Raw genomic sequence first — 15,618 nt, 5'->3', positions numbered from 1 at the left:
GTAGGTAACTTTGCCACCTTTGGACAATTGCCCTGTTTCCTTGTGTAAAAGCTCATCCTAACCACTCCTCCATCACAAACACTTCTACTGGGGGGAGGCAGTCAATTACACAGCTGTTCTCAGAACATAGACAGTCTGCGCCACTGATTTGAATTACTTACAAGTGGGTGTAAGTACAGATGGTTTTTTTTCATTTTAAGCCCATTAAGAAGGCAAGAGACTGAGATTTGTGTACTTGTGCTTCTGGTCCACTTTGTCCCTTTGAAAAAGGTTGTTAACTGGAGTCAGTGAAGCTTGTCCCTCCTTTTCTGAGAGCTGGATTTGGCTCAAACCATGTTTGTTTTTTAAGCTGGAAAGTCATCATGAAAAAATTAATATGAAGTCCCGCAACATTCATATCACTTTCTTACTCATTTGCTTTTAATAAACACTCCATTTTCTGAATATAAATGCACCTGAAGTGGCATCCAGGAAACGGCTAACATAGAAGGCCTGCTTTTCCTATTTGAGCATATATACCTGTGCACTGACTGAATTCAAAGGAGCAGCTAGTGCTGGGCAAAACTGAACATGGCCAAGTTTCATACACAAAACAAGCTACATTTCTGAGATACGCAACTATTCTTATACTAGAAATGGGGAAACAGAGGGGTTAAATTACTTGCTCAGTCACACAGCAAGTCCATGAGAGAGCCAATTCCCTGTTATGTGCTTTAATCACAAAACCTCACCTCCCCCTTCCCCAACAGAAAGATTAATAATGTCCCACATCTGTGCTGATTTATATCTAGTTTAGCCCCATTGAAGTCAAGGAGTTTGTAGGAGATACATTTAGGGACAGACTATGTACAAAGTTGGTGTATTAAGACAGTACTTACAACAGTGATTTCTTTTAAGTACCTTGAGCCAAATCCACAGCTGGTGAAAATGAATAGCACAGCTCTGAGTTCAGGATCTGATCTCTGGGCTTAAAGGAAGAGCACTAGGTGAAGTATAGCCACCAAACCTACAACAAACAACAGCTGTGCTGTTCCCTTACCTTTAAGAGGGGAAGGAGTGTCAGAGGTGTCTACAGGCCTTTAAGAAAAGAGATACAACCCCAAGGATTTCTCACATGCAGAAAGGCACTAAGGGGAAGAAACCCAACTTCACTCTTTAAAATCTTAGGGTCTGATTAGCTACTACCTTATACTTTGCAAGGTTATTTATATTTGTGGGAACAGGGAAACGATCACCAGATCAGAATATTAGCACCCTACACAGGTGTAAGCAACCAAAAAACCCCAACAGCAATGAGGAAAAATAATAGCATTGAGCAAAGGATATTCTAATAGAAAGGATTCTGTTTTTTAACCTCACAAACAGTAGAGAAACCCTATTGTATCAGCATACAACACTAGAAATACAGAAAATCCCTAATACTAAAAATACAACTGGGCTTTTGTTAGCAAAAACAATCTCAGAAAGTAACAACTGCATCAAACTCTCAAGTTTTGACCTTTAAAGGCTTTCTTATCTTTCATCTAGTCCTTCAGAAAGGTACAAACTCAATCTCTTCCCTGTAATTATCTAGGAACCACTATGTTCTCCAGCCTAGGTTCACTCTTTTATAAGATCCTTTCCCAGCATGCTCTTCTGATTACTGGTTATTTAAACCTGGCAGAGACAAACAGTAGCTAGTCTTGAAGTATGTGTTATGGTGTTCTATAGGTGACTGTAACAAGTAGCTAGTGCTGTTCTTCCAGAGGTAAGTTTTAAAGTTTTTTTTGTTTTCCTACTTTCAGTTCTTGAGGTATTAGTACCTTTTTTTATTAGTAGTATTTTCTTTGTAACTATATTAAAAGGTTTAATTTATAAGTAAAGTAAATATAAATTTATTTCCTTTACTATTAAAGGGTGAACTTCTACTTGTGGCTATGTGTAACTGTAAAAATATACTTTTATATATTAAAGGGCAAACTCTGCTCTAAAGAGCTACTATCCCTACTGATAAACTTAAGGGTGCTAAAAAGTGCACAGAATAGGTAAAAAGACCTTAATAACTCATGAGTCTGAATAACTGATACTTACTACTGCTCTGTTCCTTGTGTAACTATAAGCAAGATGTTTAACCACTCTAATTTGGTTTCCCCACTAATAACACTTCTTTGCTTTCTCTCCCTTTCTACTTAAGGCCTTAAATAAAAGGATTCAGAGTAACAGCCATGTTAGTCTGTATTCACAAAAAGAAAAGGAGTACTTTTAGCACCTTAAAGACTAACCAATTTATTTGAGCATAAGCTTTTGTGAGCTACAGCTCACTTCATTGGATGCATACTGTGGAAAGTAGAAGATCTTTTTATATACACAAAGCATGGAAAAAACTTCAACCCCCCCCCCCCCCACACACACACACACACACTCTCCTGCTGGTAATAGCTTATCTAAAGTGATCACTCTCCTTACAATGTGCATGATAATCAAGGTGGGCCATTTCCAGCACAAATCCAGGGTTTAACAAGAACGTCTGAGGGGGGGTAGGAAAAAACAAGGGGAAATAGGTTACCTTACATAATGACTTAGCCACTCCCACTCTCTATTCAAGCCTAAGTTAATTGTATCCAATTTGCAAATGAAATCCAATTCAACAGTTTCTCGCTGGAGTCTGGATTTGAAGTTTTTTGTTGTAATATTGCAACTTTCATGTCTTTAATCGTGTGACCAGAGAGACTGAAGTGTTCTCTGACTGATTTATGAATGTTATAATTCTTGACATCTGATTTGTGTCCATTTAGTCTTTTACATGGAGACTGTCCAGTTTGACCAATGTACATGGCAGAAGGGCATTGCTGGCACATGATGGCATATATCATATTGGTGGATGTGCAGGTGAACAAGCCTCTGATAATGTGGCTGATGTTATTAGGCCCTGTGATGGTGTCCCCTGAATAGATATCTGGGCACAGTTGGCAACGGGCTTTGTTGCAAGGATAGGTTCCTGGGTTAGTGGTTCTGTTGTGTGGTATGTGGCTGCTGGTGAGTACTTGCTTCAGGTTGGGGGGCTGTCTGTAAGCAAGGACTGGCCTGTCTCAAGATTTGTGAGTGTTGGGTCATCCTTCAGAATAGGTTGTAGATCCTTAATAATGCATTGGAGGGGTTTTAGTTGGGGGCTGAAGGTGACGGCTAGTGGTGTTCTGTTATTTTCTTTGTTGGGCCTGTCCTGTAGTAGGTGACTTCTGGGAACTCTTCTGGCTCTACGAATCTGTTTCTTCACTTCCACAGGTGGGTTTTGTAGTTGTAAGAATGCTTGATAGAGATCTTGTAGGTGTTTGTCTCTGTCAGAGGGGTTGGAGTAAATGCGGTTGTATCGCAGAGCTTGGCTGTAGACGATGGATCGTGTGGTGTGGTCAGGGTGAAAGCTGGAGGCATGTAGGTAGGAATAGCGGTCAGTAGGTTTCCGGTATAGGGTGGTGTTTGTGACCATTGTTTATTAGCACTGTAGTGTCCAGGAAGTGGATCTCTTGTGTGGACTGGACCAGGCTGAGGTTGATGGTGGGATGGAAATTGTTGAAATCATGGTGGAATTCCTCAAGGGCTTCTTTTCCATGGGTCCAGATGATGAAGATGTCATCAATGTAGCGCAAGTAGAGTAGGGGCGTTAAGGGATGAGAGCTGAGGAAGCATTGTTCTAAGTCAGCCATAAAAATGTTGGCATGCTGTGGGGCCATGCAGGTACCCATAGCAGTGCTGCAGATCTGAAGGTATACATTGTCCCCAAATGTAAAATAGTTATGGGTAAGGACAAAGTTCAGCCACCAGGTTAGCTATGACATCATCAGGGATAGTGTTGTTGTTGGCTTGTAGTCCATCTTTGTGTGGAATGTTGGTGTAGAGGGCTTCTACATCCATAGTGGCCAGGATGGTGTTATCAGGAAGATCACCGATGGATTGTAGTTTCCTCAGGAAGTCAGTAGTGTCTCGAAGGTAGCTGGGAGTGCTGGTAGCGTAGGGCCTGAGGAGGGAAACTACATAGCCAGACAATCCTGCTGTCAGGGTGCCAATGAGTCATTAGTGTACAAAAGGCCCTTTAAGGTATTTAGAGTACTAAATATTAACTACCTATTGAATCTATTTACTTAAGTATCCTTACACCTACTTGTCAACATTATCACTACATATTATTTTCCTGCTAATAGCTCATCTTAACTAATTAGCCAATTACAGTTTGTATAGTAACTTCTAACGTATCTATGTGTGTATATATATCTTACTAGATGTTCTAATCTAAGCATCTGAAGTGGGCTGTAGCCCATAAAAGCTTCTACTCACATAAATTTGTTAGTCTCTAAGGTGCGACAAGTACTCCTGTTCTTTTTGTGGATACAGGCTAACACTGCTGCGACCCTGATACCTTAAGAAGCTTGACTATCTAAAACTCGCTAAACAAGGCCTAATTAGTGTATAGGTGTCAACCAAGAAAGATAGTAAACTCCTTCTGACTAGGAACCTTAAAGGGAGATCACCTATATTGGTGATTACAGAATAGGACTGATGATCAGAAGACCTAGGTTTTGATCCTGACATGTTTTGCTTGAGATTATATAAACAAATCTGTCTAGCCCCTCAGGTTTCTTTGTCTACATTATAACCATGTGAGTAAAGCACTTGTCACTGGTATAACACTGAGTCAAAAAGCTTTAGGACATCAGATTAAAAGGACCCTTAGCCTGTATTTGAGCAATACTGCTTGGAGTTGTCTCAATTAGTCAAGGCCCAGAAATCACTGCCATCTAAAAGGTGAAGTGGTGTTCACAAACTTCAGAAAGGGAATACTCTCCTGAAGCTTTAATTTCTGCAGTAGAGAAGACAAATGAATGACCTTCAAAGAACATGAGTTATAGCTGAGAGCTGGCCACAAGGAGGGCGTGTTGTATCAAACTCTCCATTTTGAGAGTAAAATGACATATCTGAGAATAACTCATGCATTTCTGAATGCCTTGAAGGTTTCTTTCCCTGGTTGTAAGCTTACTAAACTGCTAGACAGGACCCTGAGGAAAGCAATCCATGTTAAACATGAGGATTCCTTCCCCTGCAGCCACCCACCCCACTACTCTTTTATGCTGGTGCAACTCCAAAAATGTCAGTTGTACTCTTCCTGACTTTCATGTGTGTGAGGAGAATTGGGGCCCCTCTCATCCTTGGAAAATATTTAATGCTTATGTTGTATTTCATGTGTCCAAAATGCCAAAGTAACTAATTTTCATATAACATCTAGGAGGATGACTTATTTACCCTATTTCACACTTGGGAGAACTGAGCCAGTAGGCAAAATGACCTGCCTTTGATAGCAGATACAACTAGCAATTGTTCAATCACAGCCTTGTATTCCTCCAACCAAGCCACTCTGCTTCTTGCTTGTAGATTTCCTCTCTTCTATGTGACTGGCTGGATATTGAAAACCTAATAGGCCCAGTCAATCAGCAGCTGAAGGAAAGTCTAATTTTCTGAAGCAGGACTGAGCCCTAAAAGGGCTTTAGGACATCAAAGGCAATTGGCAGTGAACTTGCTTTGGAATGAGCACTACTGCTATCACTTGTAGGTGCAAATAACAGTGATGGGTACCCATGTAGGAGCCACGATCCTTCTGTTCACCCTTTTCTCAGAAGAACCCTAGGCATGCCAAATGGCCACCATGAGTAAAACTCCTATGGTGATAGAATCATAGACCTGGAAGGGACCTTGAGAGGTCATCTAGTCCAGTCCCTTGCACTCATGACAGGACTAAGTATTATCTAGACCATCCCTGACCGGTGTTTGTCTAACCTGCTCTTAAAAGTCTCCAATGATGGAGATTCCACAGCCTCACTAGGCAATTTATTCTTGTGCTTAACCACCCTGACAGTTTAGAAAATTTTCTAATGTCCAACCTAAACCTCCCTTGCTGCAATTTAAACCCATTGCTTCTTGTCCTCTCTTCAGAGGTTAAGAACAATTTTTCTTCCTCCTGAAAATTTATGTCCGCTCTCAGTCTTCTCTTCTCCAAAACCCAATTTTTTTACAATCTTCCCTCATAGGTCATGTTTTCTAGAACTTTCATAATTTTTGTTGCACACTCTCTCTGGACTCTCTCCAGTTTGTCCACATCCTTCCTGAAATGTGGCACCCAGAACTGGACACAGTATTCCAGATGGGGCCTGAGTAGAGCAGAAGAATTACTTCTCGAGTCTTGCTTATCACACTCCTGCTAATACATCCCAGAATGGTGTGTGTGGTGGGTGGCTTTTTTTTTTTTTTTTTGCACCAGTGTTACACTGACTCATATTTAGCTTGTGATCCACGATGCCCCCAGATCCCTCTCCATGGTACTCCTTCCTAGGCAGTCATTTCCCATTTTTTATGTGTGCAACTGATTGTTCCTTCCTAAGTGCAGTACTTTGCATTTGTACTTATTGAATTTCATCCTATTTACTTCAGACCATTTCTCCAGTTTGTCCAGATCACTTTGAATTTTAATCCTATCCTCCAAAGCACTTGCAACCCCTCCCAGCTTGGTATCATCCACAGACTTTATAAGTGTACTCTATATGCCATTATCTAAATCAATTAAGATATTGAACAGAAACAGACCCAGAACCAATCCCTGTGGGACACACTTGTGCCCTTCCAGCATGACTCTGAACCACTGATAACTACTCTCTGGTTAGTCTCTAAGGTGCCACAAGTACTCCTTTTCTTCTCTGGGAACAGTTTTCCAACCAGTTTTGTACCTACCTAATAGCTCCATCTAGGATGCATTTCCCTGGTTTGTTTGAGAAGGTCCTGCAGGACAGTATCAAAAGCTTTACTAAAATCAAGATATATCCCATATCTACCACTTCCCCCTAGCCACAAGGCTTGTTACCCTGTCAAAGAAAGCTATCAGGTTGGTTTGACACTTTGTTTTTGACAAATCCATGCTGACTGTTACTTATCACCGTATTATCTACTTGATGTTTGCAAATTGATGGCAGCAACATCTCACTTTGCAAATGATCCGCATCTCACTGATGTTATGTGCCCAATATCCTCTTAAAGGTGCCTATGAATTCAGTCCTGGTCTCTGACTTCCAACTGAAGAGAATATAATAAGAGGTTGTCCCATATACTGTATTGCATCCCCATTCCCTGTGGTGCCTACGCCACAGGAATCCACATATCCTCTGATCTTGTAGGCCATAGGGTTCACAGATTAACCCTTACCTCTACATGGCTAAAGATAACTCTGACCACCTGCATTGCCCTCTTCATTAGATTTTTTTTTTTTCCCCCTCCCTACTATATCTCCACCCCTCAGTGGTTTTTTCTCCTAATAGGATAAATCAACTCTAAGTCGAACTTTCAAATCCACAATGAGTGGAAGCATACAGCCTTATTTGCTTTAACTTTCCACAGAGCCTTTGTGGAAATCCTTTAAAAAAGGAGTAAGGTGCAATTAAAAAAAAAAGTAACCTACAGCCTTGAGTACAGCAGTGCAACTGGTACCACTGTAATAAAACTGTTCTGATAAAAGGTAAGCCTTTGCACTCTGATTCTGGTGCACATTATCCCTGACCATTGATCAGGCTCAACAGTCCTGTGTACCTTGGTGGTCTGTCTTGCGTAACTGAGTGATAACTAGCTGTGACCAGACTGAGGGGTACTGGCAATGCCAATTAAAGTGGAATTTGAGCAGCTGAAGCCAATGAGTTCCAGATGCTCAATGTTGCAGGATGTGACCCTGCATTCATGACAGTCTCACACACATGAGGTATCTACTCACATGCCCTTTTTTCTCTTGTGGGAGAACTGCCTCTACTGGACTCTAGGCTCACTACTAAGTAGAGGATTTGATTTCAATGCTATGTATTCCTGGTTGTCTTGGCATTTATGGCCCAGACTTGACCCTTGATACTCCATGGTCCAGATCCTGGCTGGAGCTGGGCAACTCCTCCGCTTCATATCCGCAGATGATTAAGTGAATCTGTAAGGAGAACTGATTCTCTCACCATAAGGTGTGGGGGATGACCTGAGTCTCTGGACATTAGCAGTGTCTTCAAGAGTGACAGGCAGATGGATGAGGGGACTCTAAAGAGGCCACATACCCCTAAATTTTGATTCCTGGGGAGACTAGTCAGTTGGCTTGAAGATTCTTTTCTCCCAACCATCCTGTGGATCAAACATCCCAGTGATGCAATCATTAGGTGTGCCACAAGGGATTTACAGCTTTCTGCTTCTGTAAAACACCTCCTAATCCCTATGTCTCTTCAAAAATCAAGATGGGGGTTGGGGGGGGGGCACAATTTTACTCCTTCTCTAGTCTCTGGTCTTTGTCCAGCATAGTTAATCTGGCTCTGCCTTGGACTGTTAGTGAGGGTGAGTAAGCAGTTGCTCAGTGAATCAATTCTTTACGTTTTCTGTTTGAGTAGTAAATAACAGTTGAATCAGGTTAGAGTTCACTGACTAACCTAGATGTTGGCTCTCCAAGCAATTTAGACTCTAATGAAACTGCATGTACTTGGCATCTCAGGACACAGTGCTGAGATTGAGATTTCTTTGGTGATAAACCTGTTAAAGATCAATTTTTAAATGAACTTTAGCACACTTTTTCAGCATGGTGCCTTACTGATGACAATAGTTAGCAGGTGACTGTTGGGAGGAGGATCATGAAGGCAGTGAGCAGATGGCCTTGCTAGCTTCCCATCCAGATAAAATCTCTTTAACAGCCCACATTGGTCAGTACATGCTAGAGGGCAGAACCCCACAACAGGACCTGAAGAGTTGGCTTGTTTCTTCCCTATCAAGGGGCTGCCTGGGACCAATTTAGTCCCTTGTACTAGCTAGATAAGCCACTTGCTCTGGAGCAAGCTGGAGAGCAGGAAAGTGCTAATCAGGCTCCAGTTTGCCCTGGAATGCCCCAGTGTCTGAAAACTAGGCTCAGAATGTGGATTGTATATCTAAAATGACTGTGGGCTGCAACAATTAGCTATCAGCCCCACCTATTTAACATTTCCTGATACTTCCTATTATAAGATGAAGCTTGGCAGTGTTTTAAGGAACTGAAAAATAACTATTTGAGCTGAAATCTTCCATGCCAGATGTCTGCCTGAAGCTGTTTTTTGGAAAGTATCAGCTAAAATCAACTTTTCTCAAGGATAAGGCTAGAGGAAAGTTTGTCCATATGAAACTCTGAATCCTTCTGTGGGAAGTTATTTCCTACATGCTCTGGAGCAGGGACTGCTCATTTAGCAGGAGGGTGGTGGTAATGGTAGGGACAGGAAGAGGCCTATCACATAAAAATATCATCAAATGTGACCAAGTTGTGAGCTTTCGGAGAAATTGCAGTTGGCACATGCTCAGATGCCACAGTTTAGGCTCTGAACAGAGCATGCTCCAGTTTGGGATTATGCAGGATTTTCCTCGCTATTGCACTTGTGCGATGCTTCAGTCATGTTGGCTCTAGACACTGGAACTGAGATTGTCTGCATAACCTCCATAGTGTACACAACCTACACCAACAGAAGGGGTTTCTTCTGCCAATGTACACACCACCTCCCCAAGTGACCACAGCTATGTCAGCAGAAACATTTTTTCCACTGACATAGCTGTGTCTACGCTGGGGACGGTACATTGTAATAGCAATGTTAAGGGTGTAGCTGTTTTCCACATGTACCTCAGCTAGGTGTAGGCAAGCCTCAGAGCAGGGGGCCTGTCTCTGCTTTCATTCATTGCCTCTTCCTCCCCATCCCTGATGAGCCTTCAGGCTCCAAGGAGGAAGAAGCTGCCTAAATTGAAAGCGGAGGGACAAGAGCTGAACCCAGAAGCAAAAGCATGGGATTAAATTGGGGAAAGGAGCCTGTGGGAAGGGGAAGACTTTAATTAGAGGCTGGGAAAGGATCCTGGGATTGCAAAGAACTGGGCTGAGGTGAAGCAGAGATCTGATAAGAACTAGGCTGGAGGGGGAAGAATGGGAACTGGCCCTGTGTGTGGGGGGGGGGGGGGGGGGAAGAAGACTTGGAGAAGGGGGACTGGGATGTGAGTATGGGAATGCTTGGGTGGGGGTGCAAGAGATGGAGCTGTGAGGGAACTTCAACTAGTGGGGCTAAGGGACAGTCGTGAGAAGCTTGATTGGAGAGTGGGCTCCCTTGATGAGAATAGGGTTGGGGCAAGGAGCTATGGGTGGAAAAGACAAGACTGGGACAGGGCAGAAGGGGTCAAGTTTAGGGGAATGGACAGGCATTTGTTCCCACTAGACACTCGCCACAGCCTGGAATGAAATGTGCGTGAGTTCACCATTCCTTTGCTTTCAGCAAATGTCTATAAAACCCACTGGCCAAGTGTCTCATCCCCATATAGTGCTAGTCTGGAGGATGACTGCATACCAGTGCTACTATACAGTATTCCATTAGCTTAGCAGAAGTCTGTGTAGTGAGACTAAAGGTCCTAACCATGCTGATGGCCCATGTGGGTGTCAATATGATGTTGCAATGGAGTTTGACTTTCCTTAATGTGGTTTGTGTGTAACTTAATGTTTTCGTGCTTCTTGTTAAGAAAACTAATAAAGTTGCAAAGTCCAATATCTGAAGGCTAAATGGCAGAATTAAGGTTGTCCATAATGTATGGTGATGCAACTGAAGACTGTAGCATAAGCACAAAGGGACTGAATTAAGGTTTTTGAAGTAAATTCCAGAATTAAGGTTGCCTGCATGCTCACAATCTAGGTGAGTAATGGGGTAAGAACAGTCTCAACTACAGCAACCAGAACATACAAAACAGCTTATTGGCAAAGTGAATTCTGGGTTTTTACCTTCCTCTGAAACCTTATTGGCCATGACCAGAGAAGGTGGATGCCAGTTGAGGTGGTCCAGATGTCTGACTTTCTTACAAGATATGAATAACACATGTAAAATCAACTGCTCCCAAATAAGTGTCTTGGCATCCATACCAGCTGATCCTCTAACTTCCTTTTCTTGGATTAGGAATGGGACAGGGTTACCTGAACATCATATTGCCCACTTTGGGGGGTTATTTTAATCTCCCTTCCTACTTTGACTAATTTACAAGGAAGCATTAATCTCTTGGATTGAAATGGTAATTGTTGTATCTAGAACTACTGCAGAACACAACTTACTCAGCTTTGCTAAATCCTGCAGTTGGCATGATCAAGCTGTCTCCTCAAAGGCAGAGGAGTGAATTAGACTAATGGGACACAGAAATAGAGGAGCAGTGTTGGGACATTGCAAACATGATGTACATATTTCTCCCTTTCCTGTACATGTAGCTATGATGTATGTTAATAGGAGTGAAGGTTGACCATTAAAGATGGTGAGACCTCAAAATGCATGTACGTACATCCTTGGATCAAACACTGACGGCCTCAAGACTTTTCCCTGAATAAATACCACTGTGGGAGTCCACTGGTCTGTTATCTCAATCATTTGCTCTTTGCAATCCTGTAATCGCCTGCCTCTAACCACAAGGCAACAGGACTAAATCCTGCTCTGCTCTGTTTAAAACCCATGTAAATCCACTGGCTTCAATAGGGTTGCCTAGTCATAACCAAGCGCAGAAATTGTGCTACAACAAGACTAAAACCCAGAGTGCCCTAGTTGAAGTGAAGGTGTCTGAGAATGAACTGCCAAAAGGATTCAAAAGCTGTAAACCCCCCTCCCCCCCCTTTTTTTAAATAGGGAACCAAATCAGTTCCTCTATAGGCCAAATTTTGCTCTGATTTGCAAATCATGCAGGGGCCACCACTCCTGAAAAGGAGCACAGAACTTACTATTGTAAGGTGAAACTTTCAAAGGTGACCAGAGGTGCAGAGTAATCTGCTTAAGATGCATTGAACCTGGCTCCTCAAAGTGCTGAGCACTGACCACTAACTGAAACCAGTAGCAGCACAGGTGTTTGCCATGGGTGGAAAATCAGATGCCAGGTGTCTCAACGTATCTAAAATGGCACGTAGCATTTCTGCTGCACATCTCAAGTGGCTAGTAAAACAACCTGGTGTAAACAAACAGAAGCTGGCTTCATGATATCTCAAACTGTATCTTAAATACATGGTTCAAAGAACCAATCAATATGAACTATTTGTCCTAGGTCAGACTTGGTACTGGGAGTGTTCTGTTTCAAATATGCCCAGGGAATCCCCTACTTCCTGTCTGGAAAACCAGTGTAATGGAAATAAACTAAATGTGTATTTTGGACTATGAAACATAAAAATGGCTAGGGATAGTAAATGTAACCTGAAGTCTGACAGCTTATGTTTATGACCCAAAATAAAGCATCGATTCCTGTTACCTGCCATGTGCTTCTTTCAGAAAAGCTTTAACAATCAACAGAACTGACTTAACAATCCTTTAGTTAAGGAAAGACTGCAGCTGTGGGCTCCTTCTAATTAGCCTTTGTGTTCACTGCTAAATAAGTCTGTACATGCAGGAGAACTAACACCTCAATTAGATGTGAACGAGGACACAATTATTTCCAGGCTGTGGAAATAAGAACATTGGGGCAAATTTATGCCTGGTGTGACCCAGCTAACATCCTTTGTTTAATGCCAAGGATGAGTTTCAACTACAGTAAAACCTCTGTTACAAACACCTCTGGAATGGAGGTTGTTTGTAACTCTGAACAAAACACTATGGTGGCTCTTTCAAAAGTTTACAACTGAACATTGACTTAATACAGCTTTGAAACTTTACTGTGCAGAAGAAATATTCTGCTTTCCCTTTATTTTTTAATAGCTTGTTTAACACAGTACTGATTTGCTTTTTTTGTCTCTGCTGCTGCCTGATTGTGTATTTCCAGTTCCAAATGAGGTGTGGTTGACTGGTCAGTTTAACTCTAGTTTTTCTAACTCTGAGGTTCTACTGTACTATTTTAAGATGTCAGTTGCTTGTTTTCAAAATCTTTACTCTTTGCAAAAAGGAGCAATTCCTAAGCACAGCTGGTCAGAAAACTAACTTCTGACACTTGTCCCAAATAGGACAAAGTCAAAACACCTTGCAAAACCAAACCAAATGAAACACATCAGCCTTACTGGAGTAATTTGATATTATCCAGATAATGTGCTCTTGTCAGAAATGCACTTCTGTCCAATTTGATATTTCAGTAAAACTTGATAACTGGTCTGTCAATTTTTTGACCAGCTCTCAGACTAAATATTTGTATTATCATAGTAACTAGCAGCCCTAATCCTGGACCAGAGCTACACAAATGCAGGGGGAAAAGGGGGTCCCTGCCCCAAAAAGCTTACAATCTGAGTATAAGACACAGGCAGACTGCCTCAGGAAACAATGGGACAATATTACTCAGCATGATCAGCTGTGGTCTGAGCATCCCTGTAGCCTAACTGAAGTCAATATTATATTCATACTTAACAATTTCAAAGCCCTTGTTCTGTCCTAATGTTCACTTGATTGATCTCCAGTAGTCCATGTAACATCTGACCTTCTCCCCCCCACACCCCCTACCCCAAAAAAGTGGGAGAAGCATGCTATTTTGCAGCCTTGTCCTCCCCACTTTCTTTCTGGAGCCTGCCCTTTCTCCTCCACTAGAGACATTTGAAAGCAGGTGGGCAAAAATAGCATGAAAAGTGGATTTGGCACAAACTTGTGCCACATGAACATTGTGATCTTTTACATTTTAAATGATTTTAAATAAGTTGGTTTGGGAGGCGGGGTTGTTGGTTCTGGAGCATGTTTCAGGAAATCCCAAAACTGACAATTATGACACATCCTGCCCTGCTCATCCTTTACTAGTCCCCGCCACATAAGACTTGGCTAAAAGATACTAGTTCAGTTACTAAACAGTGAAGAAAATACATTTGGGGAAAGGAAACATTAGCCACATAGAATGAGAAATAATACCTACTTGTTGGCAAAAACCATGGCATCCCCTCTATTTGAAGCTACCAGGAAAACAGCATTGTACTCTGGCACTATACAAAGACAAACATGGAAACTCAGAACTAGATCTAACATCCCAGTGATCAGTTGTGCTTAAATCCATGGTTATGGGCTGGCCCATCATAAAGATAGGCAGTACCAGCAAAATTCCAATTCAGATGTGGATCTCATACACCCAAACTCAGAACTTGGGGTATTCAGATCTAGTTTGCTGTTACACTTAAGAGGCACTGGAAGTCAAATCCAGATCTAAGTTTGATGGGAACTGCAGTAAGGGGTCTGGTTCAAGCTCATGGCTAAAATAATACTTGAGCAAAATGCCTAGTTCCAGGCAGCAAACTTGGTCAGCTCATTTTAAACACAACATGAAGTTAAGGGTTGAATCAAGAACAGGAACTAAATTCCTTATTCCCATTAGTCTTACCCCAGATCCATCCTTGTCAGGAGCTATGGATGCACCACATTCTGAATCACCTACAGAAAGCTATCGAGACATAGCCTATGTCTACACTACTGTTGGATTGATGCACCAGGTGTTGATTTTTAGCAGGTCTTCACTTGACCTGCTAAAAAATCAATGGCAGAGTGCTCTCTGGTCAACCTAGTACTTCACTGGGAACAAGAGGAGCATGGTGTAGAGACTGCAGTAAGTCGACCTAAGCTATGTCCACTCCAGCTACATTATTCACATAGCTGGAGTTGTGTAACTTAGGTTGGCTTACCACAGTAGTGTAGACATAGCCATAATCTACATAAGATGCATTTTTGTAATAGACCCCAAGATGAGAGTACCTAGCCTACACATAAGCAAAGAGCTGAAAAACTATCCTTCTTTCTGCATCCTATATTAAAGTAGAAGAAAGCTTCACCTATTTTACCATTTCAATAGCCTATATTTAGGGCAGTTCCACTTTCAGAAATGGTACCGGGGAAGAGAACTGAAACAGAACTCTGCCATATTTAGGGTTTTCTTGTGGTGGTGCCTCAGTCTTCCTGCTTCACTGATAGTGTTTTTACAGAAAGCTACTATGCTCTACAATGTGGGCATCATGCACTACTTATGCATGAAACAGGTGGCCAGATCTTGGCTACATGTGAGATCAAGATGTAGCTCCTTGGCATTTCAGAAGTGCACTAATTTACTAAACAAATACCTCAGTAACAATTCTTTTGTGGTTTTCAGGACAAGATTATATCAACAAAAATGACCAGACTTGGCATTTTTCCTGTAGAGAGAATAGATACTAGCTGGACAGCTATTAAATAATGTTTCCCTTCTTTTTTAATGCAAAGATGAAATCCACAAGGCAGAGCAGTGACCATTTTAACCTAATGTAAGATGATAGGTGTTGGGGACAGAAAGGGATAAAACTTCTAAATCCATATAGCTGCTCAAGACTATCTGAGAACCTGCCCTTCCAATCTAAAAGACCTTTTCTCAGTGATAGGGAAAAGGAGTCTTCATCTAGTCTCTGCCTCAACCCTCCCCAACTCCTAGCCATTTGCCTTCCTTGTCCCTACTTCCTTCTTAGCAGCTACCTTTTCTTCTTCTTACTTAACATGCAAGAATGCTCTAGCAACTGGCATCAAAGAAAAACCTACCTTTGACTTCTTCCCTGCCACTCATGTGACTCCCATCTATCCTTAGTCCTTTTACCACTGAACTCCTTCGACAAGCAGCTTCCAGCTCTTGCCTTTCTTCCCCTCTCATTGTTCA

The sequence above is a fragment of the Eretmochelys imbricata genome, chromosome 7 (genome assembly GCF_965152235.1).
Source record: "Eretmochelys imbricata isolate rEreImb1 chromosome 7, rEreImb1.hap1, whole genome shotgun sequence".
In the NCBI taxonomy this organism is placed as follows: domain Eukaryota; kingdom Metazoa; phylum Chordata; order Testudines; family Cheloniidae; genus Eretmochelys; species Eretmochelys imbricata.
The sequence above is the reverse complement of the archived record's forward strand: the minus strand, read 5'-3'. Positions refer to the sequence as shown.